This window comes from Prionailurus viverrinus, chromosome A1 (assembly GCF_022837055.1).
Source record: "Prionailurus viverrinus isolate Anna chromosome A1, UM_Priviv_1.0, whole genome shotgun sequence".
NCBI lineage: Eukaryota > Metazoa > Chordata > Mammalia > Carnivora > Felidae > Prionailurus > Prionailurus viverrinus.
The window spans coordinates 130,012,102-130,039,230 of record NC_062561.1 but is presented as its reverse complement, the minus strand read 5'-3'; the positions used below and the strand labels follow the sequence as shown (position 1 = coordinate 130,039,230).

Genomic DNA, 27,129 nt, shown 5'->3' with positions numbered 1-27,129 from the left:
CCCCTACCAATAATAATATTGCTTGCTTGCTTGCTTGCTTGCTTGCTATGTACTAAACATATCATGTTATCTTCACATCCATCCTCAGAGGCAGGACTTGCAATTTGTATACCCATTTTACAAATACAAACCTGAAGTTCCAATACGTTAAAGTACTTGCTCCAGGACCAATAGGATCCAAGTGGCAGAAACTGCATTTCACCCAAATCTATGTGATTCCAGTCAGATGTGTCTACAAAATGAGTCCTGGTCCTGTCTTTGGAAGTTTCCTAATCCCTCACCTCAAGCCTCTGCACTTCCTGGAGCAAGGTCTCTGCCACCAGATTTTCCCTTCCAGCTCTGCTCGTTTAGGAATCGGCTGTAGTGTCTGCCAGAGTCAAAAGGATTTGGAACCAACATAGGCACAAGGTAGTGGGGCAGGGTAAACTCGGATTCCTATTCTATACCATATACCCAAATTAATTCCATACTAATTAAAAATTTTAATGGAACAATGGAAATACTGGAAACATTTGTAGGTGAATGGTTAGAAGATTCGGAGATAGAGAGGGACTTCATAGAATGACGCCAAAGGCAGAAGCCATACACCCTATTAAGAATTTCAACCACACAAAAATTTTAAATGTAAATTTAAATGTGAAAGGCAATTGACAAATTGGGGAAAGTTGCAAAGCATATGACAAAGAGTTAATAAAGAGAATATACAAAACAATGTTACAAACAAGTAAGAAAAAGATGAACACTCCCATTTAAAAATGAGCAAACACAGAATAAGAAAAAGAAGACGACTAGTATTCATGACTGATGACGATGAATTCCGGCAACAGGTTTTACACTCTCTGCAGGTGGGATTATGAATTGACATAACCTTTCTAAAGGGCAATTTGACGAAATGTAATAAAACTTTTCTAAAACACGGAACAGTTAACCCAGCTGTTTTGAGGAGTAGATCTTAAGGAAACAATTAAGGACACGCATAGTGACCCAGCAGAATGACCCAGGAATGGTGTGGACAGAAATAAAAACTGCTACAACACCCTAAAAGACTAGTAAAGGAATGGTTGAAAATATCACACCACATGCCTACAGGGGAAGCACTGTGTAGTCATTAAGGAGAGAGTCTGTTTATTGAACTATATTCACTGTAGGGATGCTCACGTGGAAAGATATTTGCAATATTTTGTTCAGAAAAGAAAAAGTCACTTGTCCCTCATAATAACTGTGTTTGCACTCAGGATACACAAGTAAGGTTTGTCTCTAGGTATTGGGAGTGTTTGGGGTTTTTATTTTCTTCCTTTTGCATGTTTGCATTTTTCATTAATTCTTCATCAGTACAATTAATTTTTCATTAGTTCAACAAACATGTACCTCTTCTGTGATGAGAATGAAAAATACAATGGGAGAGGTAAAAGAGGATTCAAAGAGCCCCAGTCCTAGTCTCTGGTGACCAATAATGAAAGGGTTGGACTGAGTCATGGAAGTGACCCACACTCTCCTGAGAGGGAAATGGGAATGTCTGGCCCTCTAGGCACCTTGCTGGTCCAACCAGCAGGAGCACGAGTGCACGCGCGCGCGCGCGCGCACACGCACGCACACACACACACACACACACACACACACACACACACTGCCTCTCTGCGCCCTTCTTGAGAGAGATATGAGCCCCCAGCATGGGCCCTTGCCCTGTAGAGGATACCAAAGAAACAAGGTGGGGACAGATACGGTCTGCACCCAGGGAAGCTCCATGGGGCAGTAAGGACACCGCACTCATTCCAGGCTGGGCCCCTCTTTTGACCACGTGTGAATGTTTTCCTGAGATAGGTTTCTCTCCCTTGGACTCTCCCTTTTGACTCTCCTGCCCTTGATTAAGATTCACTGGTGACTGAAGGGGACTGCCTCTCTCTCTGCAAGTGCTGACAGACTCACCAGCCTTTTGGCTGCTACTTCTCAATCTCCCTCCACTGTCCCTGGCCAACCGTGCCCACGCTTCAAATTGTCCCTGGGAGGCAGAAATGACAGCTAACGGCCACGCTGCCTGGTGCCTGTGCGGTGGTCTGGAGCCACCCTGGCCAGGCCGGCGGGCTTAGGCAGGGCCCTGCGGATTGCTGGAAACCCGTTTGCATCCAGTTACTGGATCCCATAGAAGGGGACCTGGGTTCATCGAGCCAGGAAAGGGGGGGGGGGGCGCACCCTGCCCCGGCAGCCGGCTCCCAGGGACCCCGCAGAGGCCTGGCCAACCCCTAGACATTTTCCCCTCCCAAACCCCGGGAGCTCCCTTCCCGTCAGCACGTCGGTCACGGGTCTCCGGGCGAGGTCGTCCCGGGACGCGAGTTCCCGCCCCTCCGAAAGCCGCCGACTTCCAGGATCGGAAAAGCCACGCTCCGCCGAGGCCCTGGGGCTGCTAGGGCTCGGCTTGCTCGGTGGCCGGCGTCTGCGGAGAGGGGCGAGGACCCTCCCGGTCCTCCCGCATTCCCTCCCCGCCCTGCGCGCCGTCACCAAGACGGCTTCCTCGCAACCCCCCCACCCCCCTCCGTTAACCAACCTAGGAGTCTCGGATCCCGCCTCCCTCTCCTCCTGCACCGGAGCTCCCAAAGCCCCGGCGTTGCGGGGGCCGAGGTCGCTTAGTCTGGTGGCCTCTGCCACCCCACCCCACGACTGGAGGTCTCTCAGAAGCGCAGCGCCGAGCCCACCCCGGCACGACAGGGGGTACACAGGGGAAGGGGAACGGACTCCCGCGCCTGGACCGCGCGCTCCCGGCACGTGGCGCTGCTGGGCGCGCGGAGAAAGTGACCCGGGACTTGGGAGGGGGAAAATGAGGCCAAGGCCCCGCAGGCCGGCCTCCGCGGGGCTGCCGAGCTCACGGAAGGACAGAACTAATTTACTAAAACAGCACATTTTAAGAAAGGAAATTTGAGACAGTAATAGCAGCATCTATCTCAGGGAACGGCAGCAAAAGAAAAAAAAAGTTGTGAATAAGGCTTTCGCGCAGGGACTTAGATTTTGCAATAAGCGCTTAATTAAAAATAAAATCTATTGATGCGGTAGGCAAGTCGCGTTCCTGGGAAGGTAAAAATACAGTGGACTCCCCCACACCCCAGATGCTCCACCTGCCTGCAGTAATTACAGGGCTTCAGAGAGGAGGGAAAAAACACGACAGAGAGAAATCTGCTTGCATATTTTTCTTCTATTGTGCTGGGCTCATTTGAATTATAATGTGTTGCAGGCCAGAGTAGGAAATTTTGTGCCTTGAATAATGAATCCCCCTGGAGCCCAAGGTACCTGTACTTCTCTTTAGTGTCCACTGAGAATAACGTGTTCGACATTCAAGTGACAACACTGGAAAGGGTTTCAAAAGCCCCGGAGCCCCAGAACGCAGTACACCCGGCCGACTCTTCCGCCTGCCCTCTCTTTGGCTTCCAAATGCAGCAAACTCCGTTGTTACTTAAAATACACAGGTCCTGGCCGTACCACAGAAATACAGTAGAGGTAAATAGACTCTAACTTCTGAATCTGAGGTAGTCCTGCCCCCGCACAAAGCTTCAAAGCTGGAAGGCTCCAGGATGCTAACAAGATTTTTTTTTTTTTAATGGGAAAACGGGAGAACAGAGAGGCACCCTGTCTTGTCCCAAGCCAAGACAGGCTTTTCCGGTGCTAATAGCATTGCACTGGGTCAGGCTGGCTTTCCGTAGAAATGTGCAGTAATTAAAAAGAAAACAAACAAACAAAAAAACCAGACACGGTTTAAATCACAAGCAATGTCAAAAACCTGGGGCGCACTTTTTGGTTCTGAGCAGCCATTTGATAGAGGTTTTAAGTTAAGGGGCAAATGTAGAACAACAACAACAACAACAACAACAAAAAATCTAAAAATCTCAATAAGATGAAAGAATGAAAGCTTTTCAAGATGATAGAAGTAGCCTTTCATGCTTAAACGTTCAAAACAAGTGTTGTGTTGTTTTTGTTTTTTAGTTGAGCGTTCTTTCTGGTTTGAAACATTCAGAAGCCCTTTCAAAAACAAGTCACTTTTGGCCAAATATAGTAAGGTTTCTCCGTGATACCATGGGACCATTAAAAAAAAAAAAAAAGAAATAAAGTTCTTTATTGATATGAAAGGATTTCCAAGATAATTTTCTGAGTAAAAAATAAATATAATACTATTTGTATGGGGTGAAAAGATAAAAGAAACATGTATATACATATTTGTTTGTTATAGTCATAGAATATCTCTGGATGGATATTGCCTTTGGGGGATGACTGGAGGGGGGTGGGGAAGAGACTGTCCGCTGTTTGTCTAAATCCTTTGTCATTTTGTTTTTAAAAAACAAATTTTAATAAATTGCTTGTTAAAAAACAAACAAAATGCAATAAATATTAAAATCACTTAAGCTGTAATAAAGCCAAGTCAAGAGTTGGTGACAGAGGGAAGAATAGCACAGTTAATGGTTACTCCTGATTTTTAAAGGCAATGTAGTCATTACTTCCTCATCTTTTCATGGAGTCTGTTAACAGCTTGCCCAAAGAAGCTGATAGAGTTTTCTCTGCCTGCCCCTCCTCTCCACCATATGCACAAACCAGCAGGGAAGTGACCTGAAAATGGGAAATAAGAGAAAAGAAGGAAGAGAAAAAAAGAAGCAAATACCAGGTTTAAACAGCAAGTTAACAAAGGACAGCTGACTATATTTGTTTACTTTTTGAGCTGGGACATTTCCTTTGTGTCCTGCAAACTATTTCAGGACTTTGTAAGTCCCTACTTATTAACATTCTAAGAGCTTTGAGCTGAAAAGAAGAGAACCCCAAAGCCTGGGAAAGGCAAGAACTCTACCAGACCTTTGGGTCTGGCTGAACCATCTTGAAATAGCTCTTTGGAGTTGGCTGTACCGCTTCCAGCAACCACACAGAGCAGGGAAACTCAGAGGGTCATCTCTACGTGGTCTGAGATTTTCCCCCTTGAAGCTCTCAATACTGCTTCTTAGATGCTTGATCTTACAGTCCTGCTAATTCCCAAGATGGTCAGAGAGTGAGCCCAAGAGCCCAGCTGGGCCCCAACAGGGGACATCCTCCCCAAGGACAATGTGGAAACTTTCTCTGTGATAGAGTCCTCCCACCCAGTCAAAACAAGCAAACCCAAACAAACAAGAACATACAAAAATCCTTCTCTCTTTTTCACCTGCTCTCTGATCAGCATTAGCAGAGCCAAAAATCTTCCTTAGAGCAGGATTTCTCCACTTAGAGAAATCCTGGCCTCTGTCCACTAAGTGCCAGTAGCACCCCACCCTGAGTTGTGACAACCAAATATGTCTTCGGAGTGCCAAATATTTCCTGGGGAGGAGCCAAATCATTCAGTTGAGAACCATTCCATTAGAAGCTGAATTCTGATATTTTTGAAAGCTGTAACAGTCTCTTTCTGTGCTTAATAAAATGATAAAATATAAATAGTATTTAGAAAAAATATTGCAAGACATGGGGCACCTCAGTGTCTCAGTTGGTTAAACGTCCGACTTCAGCTCAGGTCATGATCTCATGGTTCGTGAGTTCAAGCCCCATGTTGGGCTCTGTGCTGACAGCTCGGAGCCTGGAACCTGCTTTATATTCTGTGTCTCCCTCTCTGTCTGCCCCTCCCCTGCTTGTGCTTTGTCTTTCTATCTCTCAAAAATAAATAAACATTAAAAAAAATTGCCAGACGAATAAAATGAGGGTGAGAAGTCACAACTATGAAAAGGGAACAGAAGGCACAAAACACAGACATGGAGGCCATTTGGGAAATATATATGTATCTATCAGGAGGGAAAGATATGGTAGAATACAGGTGACATAAGATGTCGTGCTGGGTAATTTCCATTTACCCCTACAAATCCACCTACCACCCTTCTCCACCCTGCTCTGTGCCTCAGGAAGTTTATTCCGATGGGTGTATGGACAGACTCCATCAACATGCTCTCTCTCCCTGGTTTCTAGTTGGTCAGTGGACGGAACAGGCCAATGGGCATGTGAGAAGAGGGTGAGACTGATTACTCTGGATCTCCCACGACCAGACTGCACTTGTTTGACTGATTCTATCTTCCACAGGCAAAAGCCTGTGGACAGGAGGCCGTTTCTTAGAATGACAGCTCTCTCTGGTATATACTGAGTGTGCCCTCCTCTTGGCGGCCCAGGAGTGTCATGGCTTCCTGCACCTGCTAGCTCCAGAATACTGAACCATTCCTCACTGGTTTTCCTACACCCTGCCAACCGTTTCATATGACACCCATTTATTAAAATCTCCTGCAATTAGTCAGTTTGAGTATGCCATCTCACAGAGAAGGGTCTAATCCAGAGCTTCCATATAAGTCATCTGTTTCCTACTAGACACTGACTGATACAGATGATAAGAGAAATCATTTGAAGGGAAGGGTTGTTGGTCTAGGGCAGGATTTAGGAATCCCTCCATCCTTTGACCAAACACCCGGTAAGCTGAAGTGCCTTGAACCAAAGTGATCACGGTATCCTATCTGTATATATTTCTCCTCCAATAACCAAACCCAGGCCTGAGATCTCCTACTTACAACATGAGAAAGCATTTGCCCCAATACCAAGAGTAGAGTTTGTCCAGGCCATGCCTGGACCTCTCAAAACAGACATGATTGAGGGTTTAAAAAAAGCATCCATGAGAGACAAGAGATAACGAGATCTTCCCCCCATGACAGCAAATTGTCTCCTTTATCACTTAAGCCACAAGGATGGAAGAGGAAAATATTGACATGTTAACCCCTTACTAACTGCACTATTCTAGAAAAGAAAGACAAATGAGTGTCCTCTAATTTAGCACCAAACTGCCTTCCTAGAGTATCTCCATCTTAATTCTAATGTATCTAGGAGGAGAAGTAAAATATGTTGGCTACATGGGAGAAGGGGAAGCCCTCTTAACTGGCCCCTGGGCCATCTGGGTTGGGCAGGGGGAGATATGCTGTCCCAGGCATCAGCGGCCAGGAGATGGGAAAGAACAGAGCCCCCGTAGGCACTGGCCCACAAGCACGCAATCAGGAGGGCAGGTGCGGCAAGGATGGTCCAGGAAGCCAGCCCTGCCTCTGCCAGCGGTGCTTCTGGGCCAGGCCAGGACAACAACCTCGATTGTCCCTCCCAACAGTAGCCTGCTGATCCCAGAGAAAAGAAAGCCATGGGGCCATTTGGACCAAGCCTCCACAGGAAGAATGCTGCCCTTTCTCTGCAGCTCTGGGTCCCAGAGTCATGGAATCAACAGCTCAGAAGCTGGCAGCCCCCTCGGAGGCCTGGGCAGCTTCCCCTATGGTCACATGGCCCGAAACACTCTGTTCTTTGTGACAGCAGCATGGCTGGGTGGGCCGAGGACCTCTGCAGACAAAGATACTTCAGGTGCCCCCTGAGCCCCCTGGAAATTGATGAAAGAGCCTCTCTCCTCTCATCTGTGCCCCCAGCATGCCCAGCTCACCTGGACTCTGGGCCCCCCACGACCTGATGCTTGACTGTTATTCACAGTAGAAACAGTTCCTAAGTCAATGCCAGAGACAGCATCAGATTCAGGGAGCACAAGGGCAGCACAGACACCTTCAGGGCTTTTGCCTCATGCAGCTAACGTCAGAGATGTTTTATGAAAACAAGATTTGAGGTCACATTGCTTCTTGGATAAAAGGAACTTTGCTTCAAAGAAATTTACTTGCTAAACAACGCTAGGAAAATTGCCAGAATATCACTAGGCACAGCCAGCCACTTTTGAGTCCCCCAGTGTTTCCAGAACTGCCGAGTGAATTACTCACATTAGATCCCGGCTCCCGAGACCTGATCCCTGAACCTCATGGGCCCTCGGTTTCCCCCTCTGTAAGAATACAGAGGCTGGACCAAATGAACTTCCAAAGCTATTGCCAGCTTTACATTTCATTTCTATTTAGGAGTGTCCTGTCTCCTGGTACATACCGAGGAGACGTTAGCCAAGAAAGAGAAGCATCCATCACAACTCCGGAGCCACAATGCCCAGGTTTGAATGCCAGCCCTACTACTCACCACCTGTGTGACACTGGGCAAGTTCTTTCATCCCCCTGTGCCTCAGTTTCCTCATCTGAAAACTGGAAATAGCTTTAGTACCTGCTTCATGGCGTTGCCATGAGGATTAAATGAAAGAGCTTATAGAAAGCATTTAGAACACACCTAGCACAGGGGAGGCACACTATCGGCATTTGCTATTTTCATTACGCTTTTTACTTTCACAGAATGCCATCTGAGTCTTTTCCTGTCACCAGTTCAGCCTTGCTAAAAGCAATTTGGCAAACGGATTCTCACAGGGCAGAGAATGGTATTTTTCTGGGGGAATTGAAAATAATGCCAACCTTATTCCCTTCTCAACTAGCATTCTCCTGTGCTGGGAAGGAGGCTTGGCGAGGGGTCTGGAGTGACTTACAAAATTTGGCAGGATGTTATTTCTGTCAGATAGGAGAGAAAAGTGAAGCACTGAGAAGCACCCGGCCCAGGGCCTCCGTGCAAGCCATGGCCAAAACTTCTGCTCACCTTCAACCTGCAGCAGGCTCCTTTAGCCAGCCAGAAGCCTCCCAGCTCCTATTTAGAGCACCCCCAGCCCCCAGCCCCTCTGAATCCCAGGTCTGTGCTCGGGGCCCTCACTGCCACCAGTGATTAGCTGGGCAATGCCAGTGAGTCAGCTCAGACTATTTCCACAGGCCCAGAAGCCACAGCCATAGGAGCCAAACTGCTGGGCAGAAACTGTCACTGGGTGGAAACTGAGGAATCGCTGGCCCCATGGACCAGGAAAACAGCATGAACCCTAAGTCTGGAGTCCCCCATTTAACTCCCAGGCAGCACAGGGTAGGAATGGACCATGACCTTGGAATTCCAACCTATCCAGAGCCTGAGAGACACTATCAGCCAGTCAGTGCCTAGACAGCCATGAACAAACATGCGTCAAGTGAGGCCCTTTACCCCTCTAGATATCCCTCCCCCTTTCCCTAGCTGTCTCTGCCCTTTATAAGTACCTACTGGCTTCTCCTGCCCTCTGACTTCTGTTTGGATTGGTCAATAGGAGGCAACACCATGAGAATGGAGGGCAAAGTTCAAATGAAGTCAGGGCGTTTAGTTCCCTGGTCTCATCCCCACCCCTATCCTGGGCCCATTTTCCTAGAGCCATACATAGCTTCTGTCAGAAAGCTTTCCTCAGTCTCAGTTCTCTCCCCTGATCCCTACAGGTGTAGGAGTGAGTGTGGCCTCTTCCTATTACTAGCCACCAGTGCTTTCCCTTAACGCTGCTCAGGCCTTGCTCAATGGCTCCTGACTCCCTGCAGCCCTCCCACCTGAGACACCATCTCCTCCCTATGGGATCCTTGGCCTAAGGGCTTACCACACCATCAGCTTTGCCTTCTCTTTTTCTTTGGCATATTTGTACCACAAAGAATACATAAAGTATGAACGTAAGATAGGAAGCCACCACCCAACTTGAAAATACACAAGAGTAGCCATGCATTTGAAATTTTCCGTGTGTTTTTTTTTCTTCTACAAAGAAAGGCAGACTGTCACATGCAGCACACCTCATTTGGATGGGTCCCGAGTATTGGAACACTGACTACCCTACATTCTCGTGCAAATGGACCCTGAGAGCTTGTTTGGCAGTTGTAGCAGTAGAGTGCAACTACTTGTATGCCCTTGACCAAAGACTGGTCCTCCTCTATCGGGAAGGTCGTCCTCTCCGAGCATGGGCAGCTTCAGGAGGGACGTGCACAGAACAGTGAGGGAGAAAGGGGATACCCGCCTAGCCAGCCGGATCAGCCAAATCAAACCTGGCCCTCAATGGGGTGACAGATGTCGAAGCCAGATCGCCCTCACATCCGAAACTTTCTGTGTGTTTTAGCCAAATCTCTAGGCACACACACATACACACAGTTCACTGTAGCAAAAGCTGGGGGACAGTCCACTGCCTCCCTTTTCCACTTGTCACAACCTAACATCGGATCTAAGAGACGATGTACTGGAAATGCCATGGAGAGTGATAGTCACACAAAGTTAGACCCTCAATGGGTAGAACCCTGGGGACATAGTACACTGGAGTAATTCCGATGGTCCCTTATGCTTCTGAATAGGCAACTGAGACAGAATGCCACACAACCGGGGACTTTGGGGCCGCCCTCCTTCCTTCCTGCTGTGATAATCATTACTGTATGCAGCCCAGCAATTTGGCGCCTCAGCAGCCAGACTCCTGGTAGGTGCCTGGGCTTGACCATTATGGGGGATATTATGATCCTGATTACAGGATGGCTGAGCCGTCCAGCAAAGTGACCGGTAATTTGCAATCTAATGGCCATTCAGCGGTGGGTAATATTATGGACCTTACCCTGCAATTGTAAAACAACCAGCCCTCTCTAATGTAGCAGTTTTCCCATCAAAAGCCCAGCCTTTGCTTTTGATTTCTGCTAATCAGTAGCTGTGCCAGCTTTGGCTTTGGATCTGGAGAAGCTAAACAAGGGAGCATGAAATGATACACTCCTCTTCAGGGCCCCTGAATGAGAAGTTTAGGCAGCTCTGTCAAGTGGAGGAAAAAAACAAGTGGAAGAAGCATCTGGAAGGCAATTCTATTTCTTAAAAGAGCATCACAAGCTGGCCCCCAAAGCTTTGCAGAATGTACCAAGTGTTGCCTGGGAATCTGGGAGACCAACACAGCAAGGCATGACATACACAGCCAGGCGTGTGCACAGGGCAAGTTGGGCGCCTACCCACAGCTCGTGCCCATTTGCGGTATATGCACACACACAGGCACGCACGCCCAGAGGAATGCAGTTTCCTCCACCCACAGGGCTGCTTACTGACAGACTCCCAGCATAGGCGTTAAGGGTCCCACCTGTGTGCTGTCCACAATTCTGCTTGTGGGCACAGCTCAGCTCCATGTGCCCTGATGTCAGCGGGTATGGCCAGGAGAGAAGGCACTGTGATTAGAGGCTCAGGACACGCTTGAGTCACAGAGCACGGGCACACCTCAGTTGTGTGCTGCTCTTCAGCGCTACTCAGCAGAGCTGGCAGGGATTGCTGGGTGCTCATGAGTTCAAATCCATCACTAATGACCAGTGTGACCTTGAGCAGTCAGCTTAGTCAGGTGGGTGTGTGGACGGCAGTGGAAAGAATACATCATTAACTCTCTGCACTGCAAGGTAATGGCTTGGTTTTTTTGAACCTCTGTTTCCTCAGCTATAAAACAGGGATGGTAATACCTTTGCCGCCTATCTCACATAGAAAGTTCTGTGAACCAAATGATTTCTTTTCTGCATGTTTTGTAAAATAAAATGGGACTTACTGAAGCTAGGTGTCATTGAGTGCTGGCCTGCTGGGGGAATTAACTGTACGTTCTGTCTCAGCCTCTTCCCCCTTCTCCCCCTTCTGGCTCTTCTGAGGAATCCCTGGGTTAGTGGTTTGGCAAACATCACCTGCATTCCATAGTGCCAGATGCTGCAGACTCCAGGGGCTCTGGAGTGCACTGCCCTTACTGTAGAGCACCCACCACCAGAAGAACCCCAGAATATAAGGGAGCGAGGGAGGGAGGGAGGGAGGGAAGAAGGAAGGAAGGAAGGAAGGAAGGAAGGAAGGAAGGAAGGAAAGGTAAGGGTGAAGGAGCGAAAGTTAGCAGGATTCATTTCTCTCAAACCCTTGGCCCTGATCTTCTAGATGGAGAGTTGTGGTTTTCTAGAACACATAGAGAGGTCTTAGCTTTCTGATTCCTGGCTTCTTCCCTCGGCAGAAAGGCTAACTTTCCATGTGCCCTGTGATTGCAAGCCATGGTGAGATTCCCAAAATAGCAAAGCCTCGTGAACTTCATTAGCTTTCTTCTAAACCCTTCCAGGTCACTGCTGGAGCAAGGAGTTAATGGGAGCAGGGATACATGGTGGTGGGATTAAAATGACATTACCTTTCAGTTCTAGTTAAAAGTGATCAATGTGATCAGAATATAAAGGAAGGCAGAAGGGGGTCATGACCTGTGAGACTTCACCCAACCCAGAGGTTCAGTCTGAGCGTGGTTCTCCCTCTCTTCTGACCCGCCTCACTGTTCCATGTTCACCCAGGACTATGGGACTGTCGAATGTCTACTCCCACAGAATGGGAACGTGGGGACCAGAGTTCAGCGGGGAGATGTATCAAGCCAAGAGAGATGCCAGACCAGATGTGAGTCCTGTCATCTCTGGTCTCAACAGAGTCTAGGTTTGGGGTGCCCACCTGAAATAAATTCAGAGGGGTCTTGCTAGAGGGTGAAAAGGGGAGTAATAGATGAAATCACTAAAGATATGAAGATTGAACAAGCAAGAAAGCAGATAGATTACCAAGCAATAAAATAGATAACACTAGAAAACATGGTGGATCTTGGGTTGCCTCCTCCAAATCTAGTCCAGATGATTTAGATGATTAATCTACATCAATCAAATAATCCCAGTGGACCTGTGACTGAAGCCCATGAGACATAGGGTAATTTTAGTTTTTCCCCCTCTTAAGAGAGCCCAGAAAGGGACAGTCCCTCTTCTTCCTTTAGATATCATCACATCCAAATGTAATGGCCGGAACAGCTGCAACCATCTTGCTACCAGCCAGATGATGAAGTTAATAACAAAGATGGTGGAGGGGAGAAGCACAAAGAATATGGGTCCTTGATGACATCATTAATTAAAAAACAGCCAAGCCTGGCATTTACCCAACCTGACTCTTCAAGTTATGTAACATAATACATGTCATTTATTTGAGCCAATCTCAGTGGGCTTTTCTGTTAATTGCCCCTTAGAGCACCTTAATTGATATAAGGACCCGAGCCAGGGAAGCTGGGACACTAAGACTGGAGTGGACCCACCACCACACTCAATGTTGATCTGATGAGGGCTCTATCCAGTCTCTCTCCACTTTCCCCCAGTAAACCTAGGATCAACATCAGTTCAGCCAGGAGTCAGCTGAGTCTATAGATGTGGAATTCTGCCTTCAGCTGCCAGTCAAAGAGCTGAGAGGGCTCAGAGCCAGGAAGCCCATTATAAAAGCCCATTCCAGGGCTTCTGGAATGCAAATGTCCAGGCCAGTTGGGCACTTCCCCTTCCCTTTAGGGTTCTCCCCTTAGCTCCCTCATCAGCCAGGCTCCACAGATACCAAGCACAGAGAATGACTCCAAGTGGGAAACAGTGTTCCACGGAGCCCCCTCTCAGAACTGTATATCCCATGAACGGCTGGGGCTTTGGGGCACTTGTCCTCTGTGAAACTCTTCATTCCAGAGCAGATGGAAATGCACATTTAAAGGCATCATCTCTCAAACCCTCTGCTTGGCATACCAGAGATGACAAAAAGGTGGAGCTGAACATGTTTCAGATGGAAATAACTATTTCTGACTTTTGGGTTAAATGCCACATGAGTTCTTACGTTATTTGTGACTAATGATTCTTTTCCAATGGCAGAGACATTGAAATCTCAGGTTCGACTGAATTACCCTTCAGAGAGGCATAGGGTACCCAGAGGAAGAAAAAACTTAGGAAATACGTCTTAGTTTTACAGGTGAGGAAACCAGGTCTACAAAGATGCGAGAGGCACTCGTGGTGCCAAATAATCAGTGACTGAGGTAGGGCTAGAGCCCATGTCTTCTCACTCATGGTTGGCATTGTCTCTTTCCTCTCCCGTAACACAAAGTCATGCTGGGGATGTCCACGACAGGGTGGTTAATGCTTCCAAATTAATAATGCTATTCCAAAGGGCCCCCTGAGAATAAAACTCCTTTTTCAGCAAACAAGTGTTTTTACCATAAATCACGAGCAACAGTGTTGGTACATCATGCTGCTTGGTGGCCAACAGGAAGTGATGCAAGTGCCCGTCACACACTTCCTAATTTAAGAAAGAGGAAAAGGACTGTTTGCCATGGGCATGGAGGTCTCGCTGCAGGCAACGTGGTGCAGGCACAGAGCTCGTGAGATTCTAAAAGGAAACAGCAAAACAACAGCTCTGTATGTACTGCTATAAGAAGTGGAAACGGCAAGAGTGACCCAAGGCCAATGTCCTTATCTCTATGCCCTTCCTGCCTCTTAGTGGCCTCTTCTTTCTCCCTCAACGTTCACAACCAACAGAAGAACCTTAGTCTGGTGGATTCCATCTCACTAATGTCTCCAAAATCCATGCACTTCCATCCCCGCTGCAATATCTCCCCATGCATCCCTGCAACTCAGGGTTCAGGATGCATCCCTACATGCAGATCCGACCACGGCACTGCTCCCACCACCAAATCCCGCCAATGCTCACCATTCCCGATTCTTCGGCAGGACCTACAAAGTCACTCCTGACCCTACTTCCATGTCCAGCCTTCTCTGCTCCATCTCCTCCATCTGCAACCATAAAATTTCCACTCTTGCAGCGCATCACAGTTTCTCTCTTACCTCCGATGTGCTGCTTCCTCCGCTAGAAGCGCCCCCACTTCTAGTCACAGCCGCACATTCTCTGTTCCACTAAAGTGCTGCCTCCTTCACAACTTGTCCGTGACCCTCAAACTCTCCCAAGTCCGAGGGCTCCCTTACTATCCCCCTGCCCTTCCCACCTGTGCTATCCCATTGCATGTTTCTTGGCCACACTGTAAGTGCATGATTCTTTCTCCATAGCTTTGGTGCCCCTTATGCTCTGGGAAAGGAGAGACTCGATCTATTTCACCCCGAGATCTCCGGGGCCAAGCATTACCATGAAGCAGATGCTTAATAGGTGTTTGGTGAATTAATAACAGCATTCACAACAATGTATTAAAAATTATCTGAGCTAATCAATGGTAAGGCCTGTGTGATAGGTGCTGAGGAGAGAAAGACAAATGCCTCATAAGCAAAGGAAAGCTCTCCTCCTCCTATTATACATGCAACCACTCCAAGTACCAACGAGTGCCAGAGAGATGCAAAACATCACACAGCATAACTGAAATCCCCAAAAATGGGCTAGAGGAAATACTTGAGGTTGTCATGCAGTCAAAGAACTTCACCAATAATAAAATTCTTCTTTAGAAAAGCATGGAGCCCTTTGAAAGTTAACGCATTTTTTTTTCAAGGTACGACGGCTATCCTCTTAAGAAAAAGGCTACTTGGAGAAGAATACTGGGTAGCTTATGTGCCATTGACTAGTGTTGAGAATTAGTCTTCTAAACATTTAGATTTCATATGCAAGAATATGAAATCTTCTTCAGTGCACTTACCACAGTTTACAAAAGCATATTTAGTGAGCATTTATTTGCTGCATATCTAACCGCTACTAGCCTTTAAGCTATGGTAAGGGCAAGAAGAATGACTGTTTTATATCCCCAAAGCCCAGCACAATGTCCTAGCACTTAGTAGGTGCTCAGTAAATATTTGTTATCTGAATGAATGGATGCATGCATGAGTAAACACACAGAGAATACAGCGTGGGAGTTAATTCATCCTTGGAAAAATACTGAGCACTAGATAGGAAAAAGCCATCATGAAAGCACTCTGATGAAAGATAAGGAAAATGAAGAGTGGGGATAAGTCAAGGTCACTAATAAAGCAGTTTTTTTTTAAAAAAGGAGAGACAACCAAAAATATGGAACCAAGAAGAGAGATGCTATAATAGACCACTGACTGATACATTCAGGGCATTGTTACACCACTGAGCTGTGAATAAAATCCTGCTTACCTAAACAGTGTTGGCGAGTTTATGCACTGTTTGTGTTTTGCTTAGATGGGAACACCAGGGCCGCCCCGTCAGCCTCCATGTTCAACTGTCCCAATCAACTGCCGGCTGTAATTAGGGAGTGCTGGGTAAGGGACGTTGGAGAGAAATCAGAGTGCATATTTTTTCCTCCACTGTGGCTGGCTCATTTGAATGATAATGTATTGCAGTCTGGGGTGTAGCATTGACTGCACTGAATAATGAGGCAGCTCTGGACTGCTGGCACCTGAGCGGCCAGTGCTTAGTGGCCAGCCACAAAGCAGAAGCAACATCTTTGGGCGATAAAAAGGTGATCTCGACGTGGCAAGAGACAGATGCTGGGCAATACCCCACTGCAAGCGCCATCGGAAGCTTCCATCATGGAGAGTTTCATTTATTTTATTCATAGTCATTTTTCCAGCTGAGAGACTCGAGGACGTCTGGCTGGTGGCATCCTGAGGAGATGAAACACTGGGGTCGGAGACCAAAGGGGGTGCAGAATCCCCATCCTGCGGGAACGCTTCACGGCCATGACCTGTTATCTGTACGCAAGGGATCAGGGGTAAAGATGGCTCGACTCTGGGGACACAGCCGAATGACTGCGAGGGGGCCCTGCCAGCCCGTGGACTGTCAAGCAAAAACTTTATTTTTGCTAACACAGATATCCCTAGTAAGACACCCACATGTGCAGACACCTGGCGCTGGAAACCTGAAGCCAGGTGCTAGAAACTGCACGGTGGGTGAGTGGGAGTGCAGTCTCTGGATCCAGACTGGTCTGCTACCTACAAGCTGTGGGACAAGCTGTGGGCCTCAATGTCCCCATCTGTGAAATGGACAGATGCTAACAATAGCATCTACCTCACACACTTAAAGCAGTGCTTTGCACATATTCCATACCCAGAAAATACTAGCTATCAGTGGCATTGCTTTATGCAGATGCCAGGAGACGCTCAGCCTCCAGGTGGCAAAGCATGCCCTAACGGGATTGGTGGAGGTTCTCAACTCAGGTTGATCAGGGCAGTGCCTGTGCTACTAGCCAGTCACCTCGGACAAGTTACTCAACCTCTGAGCCTCAGGTTGCCAGTATGTAAATGGGAATACCTAATAGTAACTACCTCACCACTTCACTGGGGTTGTTGTGAGGGATTAATTACAGAACACATGCACTGAAAAGAGAAACGGGTACGTGCTCCACACTCAATAAACACAGAAGAGCAATAATGCTGGCAACAGGTTGCTGTTACCACAACCATCCTCACCATCACTATAATTATTACAAACCACTGTATGGACTTTGGCCTTTAGAAAGTAGGCAATGAGATGTCATGAAATGTCCATTAGAAGAATTATCTGTACTGATCTGTGGACCTGGACTCTCACTCTGGCAGCACCAGTCTCTGACTACACAGGTAAGTGTCGGCAGGGAGACCAGGTAGAAGGCTTCTGCAGTGATCAAGGCAGATGATGCTAATTGCAAAACCATCCTTAAAAATTCTTTAACCAGTTGCACTTACAATGGGGTTCTTTTATTTGTTTATTTTCTATTCCATCCTTTTCCCTGGAGTACTGGTGGACAAGGTCTAGTTTACTTGGAATAAGTGACAAGGTAAATGAGGACTCTCTCTCTCTCTCTCTCTCTCCCCCCCATCTCTCTCTCTCCCCTCACTCACAGCCCCCACATAAACATATATTGTTTAATTTGTCTCAATTTAAATACACAGCTCAACTCTTAATAACATATCACAGCCAGACTTCCTAAAACCTTTCTGGAACAAGACATGTTATGAATACAGAGATAAATCGTGTGAGTGACTTGGGATTGGGGGCTTGGGGGAGTCAGTGACAAGAGTTTTGTAAAGATATTTTGAATCTGTACCTAGACAGCGACGATAATAAAGGTGCCCTGAGCACAAATCCCAAAGCCTTCTGGGTCTTTAGTCTCAGATCCCTCACAGGAACAGTGAGACTGCTCCCTGTCCCCATTTTTTTTTTTAATTTTTTTCAATGTTTTTTATTTATTTTTGGGACAGAGAGAGACAGAGCATGAACGGGGGAGGGGCAGAGAGAGAGGGAGACACAGAATCGGAAACAGGCTCCAGGCTCCGAGCCATCAGCCCAGAGCCTGACGCGGGGCTCGAACTCACCGACCACGAGATCGTGACCTGGCTGAAGTCGACGCTTAACCGACTGCGCCACCCAGGCGCCCCTCCCTGTCCCCATTTTTGATGTCCATACCCTCCCCCTTTCATTTGCTCCATAGTCACTTCTAAGAGCTCTTTCGAATAGGAGGTTTGGGCCCTTCCCACTCACCCCCCACCCTTCCAGTGGGCCACACCTTCTTCCGCTCTGGCTTGTCTGCTGAGACGGGATACATGAATGGCAAAGGGAGCAGAACTGGAGCCCAGACAGTGCTCATCATCCTGCCACCGGGACAAAGGAAGGAAATGCCACTATGTCACCTTCCACAAGGGAGAGACAGTGACAATTTCCCTGTAAACACTGCACTGACACTGTTATGATGTATCTCCAGCACTTCTAATCAGTATGGAAGCAGAGAGACAGCGGAAGCTCTTCAGCCCGCAAGACGCCATTTGGCTGGGCGTATGGTCTCCTGTCTCCTGCTGTTACTGAAACGACCTGGCTGGGAACATGCACTACTCTCTGCACTATCACATATATGTATATATCTAGTTCTCTACCTTTGCAAGGTATATCCCCGTCGTTCAGTTACTCCGGGTGAGCGCCACAAGTCCGGAGCACTGAAATTCACACACTGCATTTTCACCTGTATTGACATATTGCCTTCTCTGTATTTCCTCCCCTACAAATTTTAAAAAGGCGAAAGGTTTTTATTTCTCCATTTTTGAAAAGAAAAAGTACCTTCACTTTCCTAGTTTTAAAGACGGAGAATTTACTTTCGATAATTTCTTCCCAGCAGCAGCAATGGGCTGGATTTCGTAAAGGTTTTGTCAACACTATCCAACTATGTAAGTGTTTTTAGTTTAAAACCTGCTTTCTCTCTCTCTGAAAACTATTTGTTAATCATGAAAGTAGGCACCACCATAACCACATGATCAAACTTAACATCACCAAAAATGGGACAAACAGATATGACATGCTTCCTAAAATGATGCACTCAGAAGGACAGAATGTCACTTATGTGATATTCCTGCCAAAACCAGCATAACCAGGACTGAATTGTAAAGAAATATCAGACAAACCCAAACTGAGGGAATTCTACAAAACAACTAGGCTCTGCTTCTCAGAAATGTCTACGTCATGACTCAGGGACTGTTCTAAAGTCGAAGGACACTAAACAGGACTGTGTGATAGACTATAGTATTGGATCAGTGTTAAGTTTCAAAAATTTGGGTGTGCCTGGGTGGCTCAGTTGGTTAAGCGTCTGACTGCAGCTCAGGTCACAATCTCAAGGTCCGTGAGTTGGAACCCCAGGTCGGGCTCTGTTCTGACAGCTCAGAACCTGGAGCCTGATTCAGATTCTGTGTGTGTGTGTGTCTCTCTCTCTGCCTCTCCCCCACTAACTCTCTGTCTCTGTCTCTCTCTCTCTCTCTCAAAAATAAATAAACAGTTTAAAAAATTTAATTAAAAAATGTAGAAAATTTTATGCTTGTATTGTGGTTTTATTATAAGAGAATGTCCTTATTCTTAGGAGATATACGCTGAAGTATTTGAGGAGTCAGGTCTGCAACTTACTTTCAAATGGTTTAGCAAATAGTCATAATAATGTGTATATGTATATAGAGAGATAAAACTAATCTGGCAAAATACTAACAGTTGATGGGTCCAGTGAAGGATTAATGGGCACTTGTTGCACTATTCTTGCAACTTTGCAACTAAAATGTCCTTTGTGTTTCTCACATCCCCATCTGTAGGTTTGAAAGTTTTAAAATAACAAGCTGTACGGAGTGGGGAAGGAGTTTATTTACCAAATAAAGATGGGAGTTTTAAAATACAGAAGAATCTCTTTCTGACATTAGAGGTAGGAAAGCATTGCTTAAACAGGATGCCAAACACACTAACCAAAAAAGAAGTATTGGTAAATTATATTACATGGTAATTGAGAACTTTTTTCATTAAATTAAACTTTAAAAACTGAAAAGTCAAGTAAAAATCCAGAGAAGATATTTGGAATACAGAAAACCTACTATGTTTTGGTACCCAGAACATATAAAAAATGTTTTCAACACTACACAACAGAAAATTGGGCAAAATACATAAACAAGTACTTTCGAGTAGAGGAAATATGTAACTCATACATATCAGAAAAGATGCTCAACCTCAATAGAGATCAGGGAAATAGAAATTAAGACCATGATAACACTTTATATTTATACTGGAAAAACTTAAAAAGTTAACAGTACATGGTGGAGAAAATTGAGATCACCAAAACTCTTATATCCTGCCAAATCAGATTCTAAAGATCACTTTAGAAAACCAATTTAGGATTGTTTTGCACTAGCTGTTCACCAAATCCATTTCATTTTTGTCCTGCGGACACAGAAAGACTACATTTCCCAGTCTCCTTTGCACTTGGGTATAACCCTGTGACTGAGATCTGAGCCAATGGAACACAAGCAGAAATGACTGGAGCCACTTCCCTGACTTGACAGTAAAATGTCCTTTGTATCTCTCACTTCCTCATCTATTAGTTATTTGTATGCTCCCAACATGTATTTGGATGCCTCATCTTCAAGCTGGGGCACTTCCATCATCCTGAACTCCTGAATGATGAGGTGGGGTGTGGCACACCTTGCACCCCACCCCCATCCCATCTAAAAATAGAGTTTGCATGAATAAAAACCCTTCCATTGTGTCCCTAATATTTTGCTTGTTTTCTTTGACAGCAGCTAGTGTTACTTTTTAAATAAAGGCTTTAGGTTGAACATTTGCATATGCTACAACCCAAGAATTCAGTCCTAAGCAAATGCCCTATAGAAACTTTTACACATGTACACAAAGAGGCATAATAAGATTGTTCTTAGGAGCACAGATTGGCATTGGAAGAAACTGGGGGAACCATCCCACTGAGGCAGAATGAACAATTAAACTGAGGTTAAAAAAAAAAATCATACAAGGGAATACTATACAGCAGTTAAAATAATCAAAGTACAGCTCCACAAACAATATGGATGAAGTGTAGAAATAACAACAAGCCCTAAGATACTATCTAAAAGCTGTCATATTGGATAAAAAGTTCAGAAACACACACAAATTATTGTTTACACAGGCATACATTTGTATTGAAGCCACTTTTTTGAGAAGAAAGATACACAAAATTCAGGATAGTGATTACCTCTGTACACAACTGATATTCAAAATGCAACCTGTTAGCGCCAACCAAAATGGCCACCAACTCTAACCAACCAGTAAGCTGTGCAGATGCGGGTGTGGGAAAGGCAGAGGAATAGGAGGGGGAGAAACCCAAAGGAAGATGCAAATTATTAGTAATATTCTAGTTCCTAAAGTCAGGGGTGGGTGTATGAATCCCATTCTATCATCCTTTAAAGTGTAAAAAGCCATGTAAGCAAGCAAGCCTGGACTCTAGGGTCAGACTGCCAGGGTTCTAGTCCAAGCTCTGCCACTCCTTAGCTGGGTCATCTTGGGATGAATGCTTAACCTCTTGGTTTCTCAGTTTCTCCATCTGAACAAAGAGGGTAACAATAATACATACCACTTAAGAATGTAGTGAGAGGATCGGGGGTGCCTGTGACACAGTGAGTTGAGTGTCCGACTCTTGGTTTCTGATCAGGTCATGATTTCATGGTTCCTGGGATCAAGTCCTGCATCGGGCTCTGTGCTGACAGTGTGGAGCCTGTTTGGGATTCTATCTCTCCCTCCCTCCCTCTGCCCTTCCCCCGCTCATTCTCTCTCCCTCTCTCTCCCTCTTTCCCTCTCTCCTTCTCAAAATAAATAAGTAAACATTAAAAAAAGAATGCGGTGAGGATTGAGATAATACAAAAAGCATTTAGAACAGGGTCTGGCACGTACTAGAAACTCAGTGATCTTGGGAAAATTAGCTCTTAAAAATGGATATTGAAGAGTTAGCAAGAGTACTGACAGGAATTATTTTACTTTTGTTTGACTTGAAGGTCATAAGATTCCTTACAGAGACCTCCGAGTTCTTGGCACAAGTCATTCCTGTGATCTCCCCACAAACTAGATATAATAATAAAATATGATCCATAAAACTAAGGTTGTGTCACACTACCTGTTCTGTATTAGTGAGGATTCTCCAGAGAAAAAGAACCAATAGGATGTGTTTACACACACACACACACACACACACACACACACACACACACACGAATTCTTAACAGTGCTTTCTGTACCGCCCCTTTCAAATTCTGACTCTCAAAAGGGACAAAGGCTCAGCCCTCAAGTCTCCTGTGTTCTCTGACTCCAGGCTCTGATGTAGACCTCTGATGAGGTGCCTTTTAGACTTGTTAGACCTACATTCAAGAAAAGTCCAAGCACAGCCTAAATTGCTATCATGTTGCTTTTTGGTTAGGTTGCAAGCTCTACCCACACTAATTCACAGATTTTCTTTAAGTTCTTACCTCTGTTATTAAATGAATCATCAGTCTGAAGAACAACCATATTCCTTCTCAGACAACCAATCTTTAAAGCAGAACTCTCATTCCCACTTACTGGATACATCAACAAATACTATTTTCCCTCCCAGGATTCTATTGAAGGAGGGGAAGAGAAGGTGTCAACAAAGCCATGTAACATGGCAGTTTCAGGGGATGTCAGCGAAACATCTCCCTGATGGAGGGAGGGTTCAACCTAAAAGCAAAGAGTGAGCCGGACTCAAGTAAGTGAAGAAGGGCAGTTGAGAGAGAGCAGGAGAGAGAGCAGGCACAAACTTCTTGTGAAGGGAAAGGGGCTCTTTGAGACCTTGCCCAAACCCCCTGGCCTACCCTGGAGGGCCTGGGCACCTCAGTCAGGGACACACTGTGGTTTCCAGGTCTCTCTGCTTGAGGGCACTCTCTGGCTATTGCAGCACTGGCAAGTGCAAGGTGGAGGCAGCCTGGACTGGGGTGGTGGCCGGGATGAAGGGAAATGGAGCGATCTACATATCTATAAAGGAAACTGGGCAGAACTTCATGATGCATGTAAAGACAAGAGAGATGGAGATACTGGGGACAGATCGATTACTATGAACCAGATAGTCACACAAACTCCCCTCCAGATGTGTTTCTCTCTGCCTTTTAAAGTTTGCTCTTCCAACCCAAAGACCTGCTGACTGCCACTTCTGGTCCAACCAGACAGCAAAGATCATGTGCATGAGACAGTGATGGACAATTGTCCAGAGTACAGGCCCCCCGCCCCCACCCCTAATCACACAGTCACCAGGCAGATCCTACCCACAGGTCTTCCCAAGAAACAAGGGCTGGAATTATCCGGAGACCCTCCAGGCAGCCTGGGAAGCCAATTCTACAAGTTCAGTAAGAAGGGTCAGGTCCACAGGGTTGGACTCCTGGCTAAAAGAGCTCCTTGCAGAATTTTCTTTTTCTTTCCCTGCCTTCCCATAGAGGATTATAGATAGCTGAAGTTTGTGAGTTGGATTGCTTCCATCCATAAAATAAAGACTATAAAGTCTTTTCACCCTAATCAGAAAAAAGCATCCTGTTGTCCCACTGTATTCATCAATATGTCATATTTAACAGTTACAATTATTGACAGGTATATAAAACATTTGGTGACAGAGAAAATAGCTTCCTATAAAGTGTTTATTCTTTTTTATTGATAATAAGTTGGCTCCCCTAGCCCTACCAAGAGAATACAGACCACTAACAAGAGATCAAATCCATTTATATGGCTTTCTACAATCATTCCTTATACTCTAGGGCTCTGTTCTAGGCCCTGTCTTTTAAATTTCAGCATCTGTGACAACTTAGAGCCCTAAAGCCGGATCATATTACTTCTGTAATGAGGAAAGTATAATTCCAATAGCATCATTTACAACACCCTTTCATTTTCCTTCTTCAAGACTGACTGTGCTACTGTGTGCCTATGACTTGAATCTGTAAAACAGAGAAATTCCAATTGTAGATAAATATTAACCAAAGAATCTATGCAGTGCCAGATGGGCACCGTGAACAATAATAATAATATTGTATTAATAATAAGTATAAATATAATTGCTGCTTTCATTTAATGCCTACTGCATCCCAGGCATTTCAGCAAACCCACAGTCTCCAGATGTGCCCTGCACAAAGGTGGCCAGCTGAGGGGCAAGCAGGGACTAAAATGCACTTGCCGAACCCTTTGTCCCTGAGCACCGTGTCATCCCGGAGCAAGGGGTGTCTTTATAATGTCCTATCACACTGTGCTAGAAGCCCACTGGCTTATATATTATTTCTGATCCCTAGGACATCGATGCATTTCACAACGAGGAACTCCACGTCTCAAAGCCATTGTGTTTTTCCCACACAATGTTGCTTTTCTACAGAAAAAGAATCTACAGATTGAATTACTGGGTTTTTTTTTTTTAATTCTAAGGGAACATTGACCAGAAATAGAATGATCTGTCCATTCATTTCAAAAATATGTATTCACCTATGCTACATAAGACAAACTTCAGCAGACTCCGCAGAGACCAAGGGGGTGAAGCCTATGGTGGTCTCTAGGAGATTACATTTCCTTTTTTTTTTTTTTTTATGTTTTAAAGAGAGAGAGAGAGAGCAAGTGTGGGAGGGGCAGAGAGAGAGAGACAGAGGGAGAGAGAGAATCCCAAGCAGGTTCCCGTCTGTCAGCACAGAGCTGCGTGTGGGGCTTGAACTCATGAACTTCTGGATCATCACCTGAGTTGAAATCAAGAGTCAGATGCTTAACTGACTGAGCCACTCAGGCACCCCATCTAGAAGATGATGTTTCCATGAGGGAGTCAAGCTGTCAAGGCCAATAATTAGAACCCCAAAGAGGATAGTTGAAGAGAGGAAGAAATTTCCCCCATGAGATGCTCAAACATCCTTCAAAGCCTTGAAGCCAGAGATGGCAGTAAATTCCCGGCAACGGCAAGAAAGCTGCACCTGTGCATTGAGATGGCACCTCCAGCTTCAGCCTTAGCCTCCTGACTTCCTTCCTTGTGCACTTGGCCAGATCCTTTCTATCTTCTGCCTTTCTCTTCCCAGGCCAGACACCATGGCCCATCACTTGGTTCCACTGCCCAAATCCAGTGTCTTGTGAAGCTTTGATGGACCCCCAACCCTGATGCCTTTCCTTGCACCCACACAATCAGCTGAGGCCAGTGAGAGAAAAGCCCCTCAGCATCAGGGTTGACCTCACTCTGGACCCTCTGCAGCACCCCCAGTCTCCTAGGGGCTCTCCTCCCACTGGCACAACTGCTAAGTCAAAACTGCAGCCTCGCAGGGGCACTGGCCTGGACCACCACCACCCGAGGCAGGGCCCCACCCACTCTCTCCCTCCTGCACACTCACTGCCACCCAGGGAGCTGTGGCCCAGGTGTGCCCGCCTCCACACTCCTGGCAGAGGGAAGGCTGCACACCAACTCCATTCCTTGCTCCAGACCTCTTCTCTGCCAGAACTGTTCCTGGGGTATGACCCCTCTTACCTCCATTCTCAACCTCTTCTTTCAGTTTCCTCTAGTCTACCAATGATACATGGTTTCCTACCTGCCAGGCAGTGCTGTGGGGGCTCAGGAGACAGCAGTACAGAGCAGACAGCAGTGCGTGCGTGTGTGGAGCTGACAGTCTAGGTTACCTTCCCTATGCCTCCTCCTCAGCACAGAACAGGATCCGGGCTCCACCTGAACTTGACAGCTTCTGTGCCTCATCTTGCCTTGCAGCCTCCCCACCTCTGCCTCTGAACTCTCCTTCCCTGGAATGTCCTTCCCACGCCATCCCTCTGTTGCCCTTCCACCTCCCACCCAGACCATCCATAGCTGGGACCCTCCTGGATGCCCTGATCTATCCCACAGCCATCATCGCCCACCTGCTATGAGAATCACGGGCTTTATCTGCTCTCTCCCGAACCAGACTGAACGATCCCTGCAGCCCCAAACTGTGACTCCTTGGTCTCTGCGTTTATGGCACCCAAAAGAGCTTGTTGCAAAGTCAGTCACAGCTCCAGGAAAGCCTTACGTGCTTGATTATCATAATTGTGTTAATAGCCCTCCTCTAGTAACACATGCCTGGCTCTGTTCAAACACAGTTCTACATACATTTTCTTAGTTAATCCTCTCAAGAATCATCTAAGGTAAGTCCTAAGGCAATCTCTAGTCTTACGAAGGAAGAAACTGTGGTTGAGAGAAACTGAGCAACTCTCCACTTCACACCACTAGAAACACGTGGAGCCTGAATCCTGACCTCGGTCTCCAGGAGCACCAACTCCCAGTCAGCACTCACTAGGACCTGTCCACATTGCACCACAACATCAAGAATGTTTTATAGACAAGAGCAAAGGAAAGGAGCTAACACCTGAATGCCTACTATGTGCCAGTACTTCAAGCACATCCTCCTACTTAATTCTTACCCACCTCGTACTACAGGCCTATTTGATATTACTGTGCAGTAATTGGAGCCAGTGTTAGAGAAGTTAAGAAATTCACTCAAGGTCACACAGCAAGTAAATGCAGTACTCACTGATTTCCGGTTCTCTGATGACAAAGCCCTCTTTCCAGCACAGGGTCCAGTGCTCTCTGGCAGGCACCCACTCAGGATATGTCCACCAGGCCCACCACTTTGAGAGGGTAGAAGCTTCTCTCAACTTCTGCAATGCAATCAACTCTTTCAAATTTCTTTCCCAGGGGAAAAAGGAGGAGAAAGCTAGCCTAATTCTTCCCCTTTGCACATATAAAGAGTTTTGTTTTGTTTTGCTTTGCTCTTTCTGCTTCTAATTCTCAATGCTTCAAATACTAAAATTTGTACTAGACCTCAATGAGTTTGTAACATAGACTGCTGGCGTTCTAAACTCAAGTAGTGGTTCCTCTGCCTCTGGGAGGCATTATTTTGCCTGAAAATGCCCTAATTGTTACCTCAAAGCACTGGGCTGACAGATGACCACAATCTCCCACTCGCCCAGACCTCATCTCAGAAAGAAGCAAGCAGAAGGATGCAGCAGACTCCAACGGAGCTCAAACTTGAAAGAGACCGAATTTTACCAGAGACAGTTTACACATGCAAAGCAGAGAAACCACTGACTGACGAAACGTGCTTCATCCCAGAGGAGTGGAGAGCGGAGGAGAACTGATCTCAGGCTCACAAGGACACCAGACTCATCACAGAAAATAAAGAAACTGCATTTTCTTCGGGGCTGAAGGGAGCTGAGCAACCCCCCCAAGCCTCTGCCTTGGTTCAAGGTTAACAACAACAGGATGAACTTGCCAGGGGTGTGGGAGTTCACTTCCCCACATCCGCCAACACTCTCCTTCCAGCTCTCGTCTCCTCCGGACCCAATTCTGCAGGGCATTCAGCCCTTCAACCTCCTGGA

The 27,129-nt window shown here is 46.3% G+C and overlaps 1 long non-coding RNA gene across 1 annotated transcript in view; it reads right to left on the bottom strand.

Moving 5' to 3' along the window:
- The window catches only part of LOC125176853 (uncharacterized), a 236,674-nt gene extending 209,930 nt beyond the window's left edge, over positions 1-26,744 (bottom strand). The window contains exon 1 of the long non-coding RNA XR_007156416.1: positions 26,283-26,744. This is a non-coding gene — a long non-coding RNA (uncharacterized LOC125176853). The remainder of the gene's footprint in view (positions 1-26,282) is intronic.
- Between the last annotated feature and the right edge of the window lie 385 nt (positions 26,745-27,129).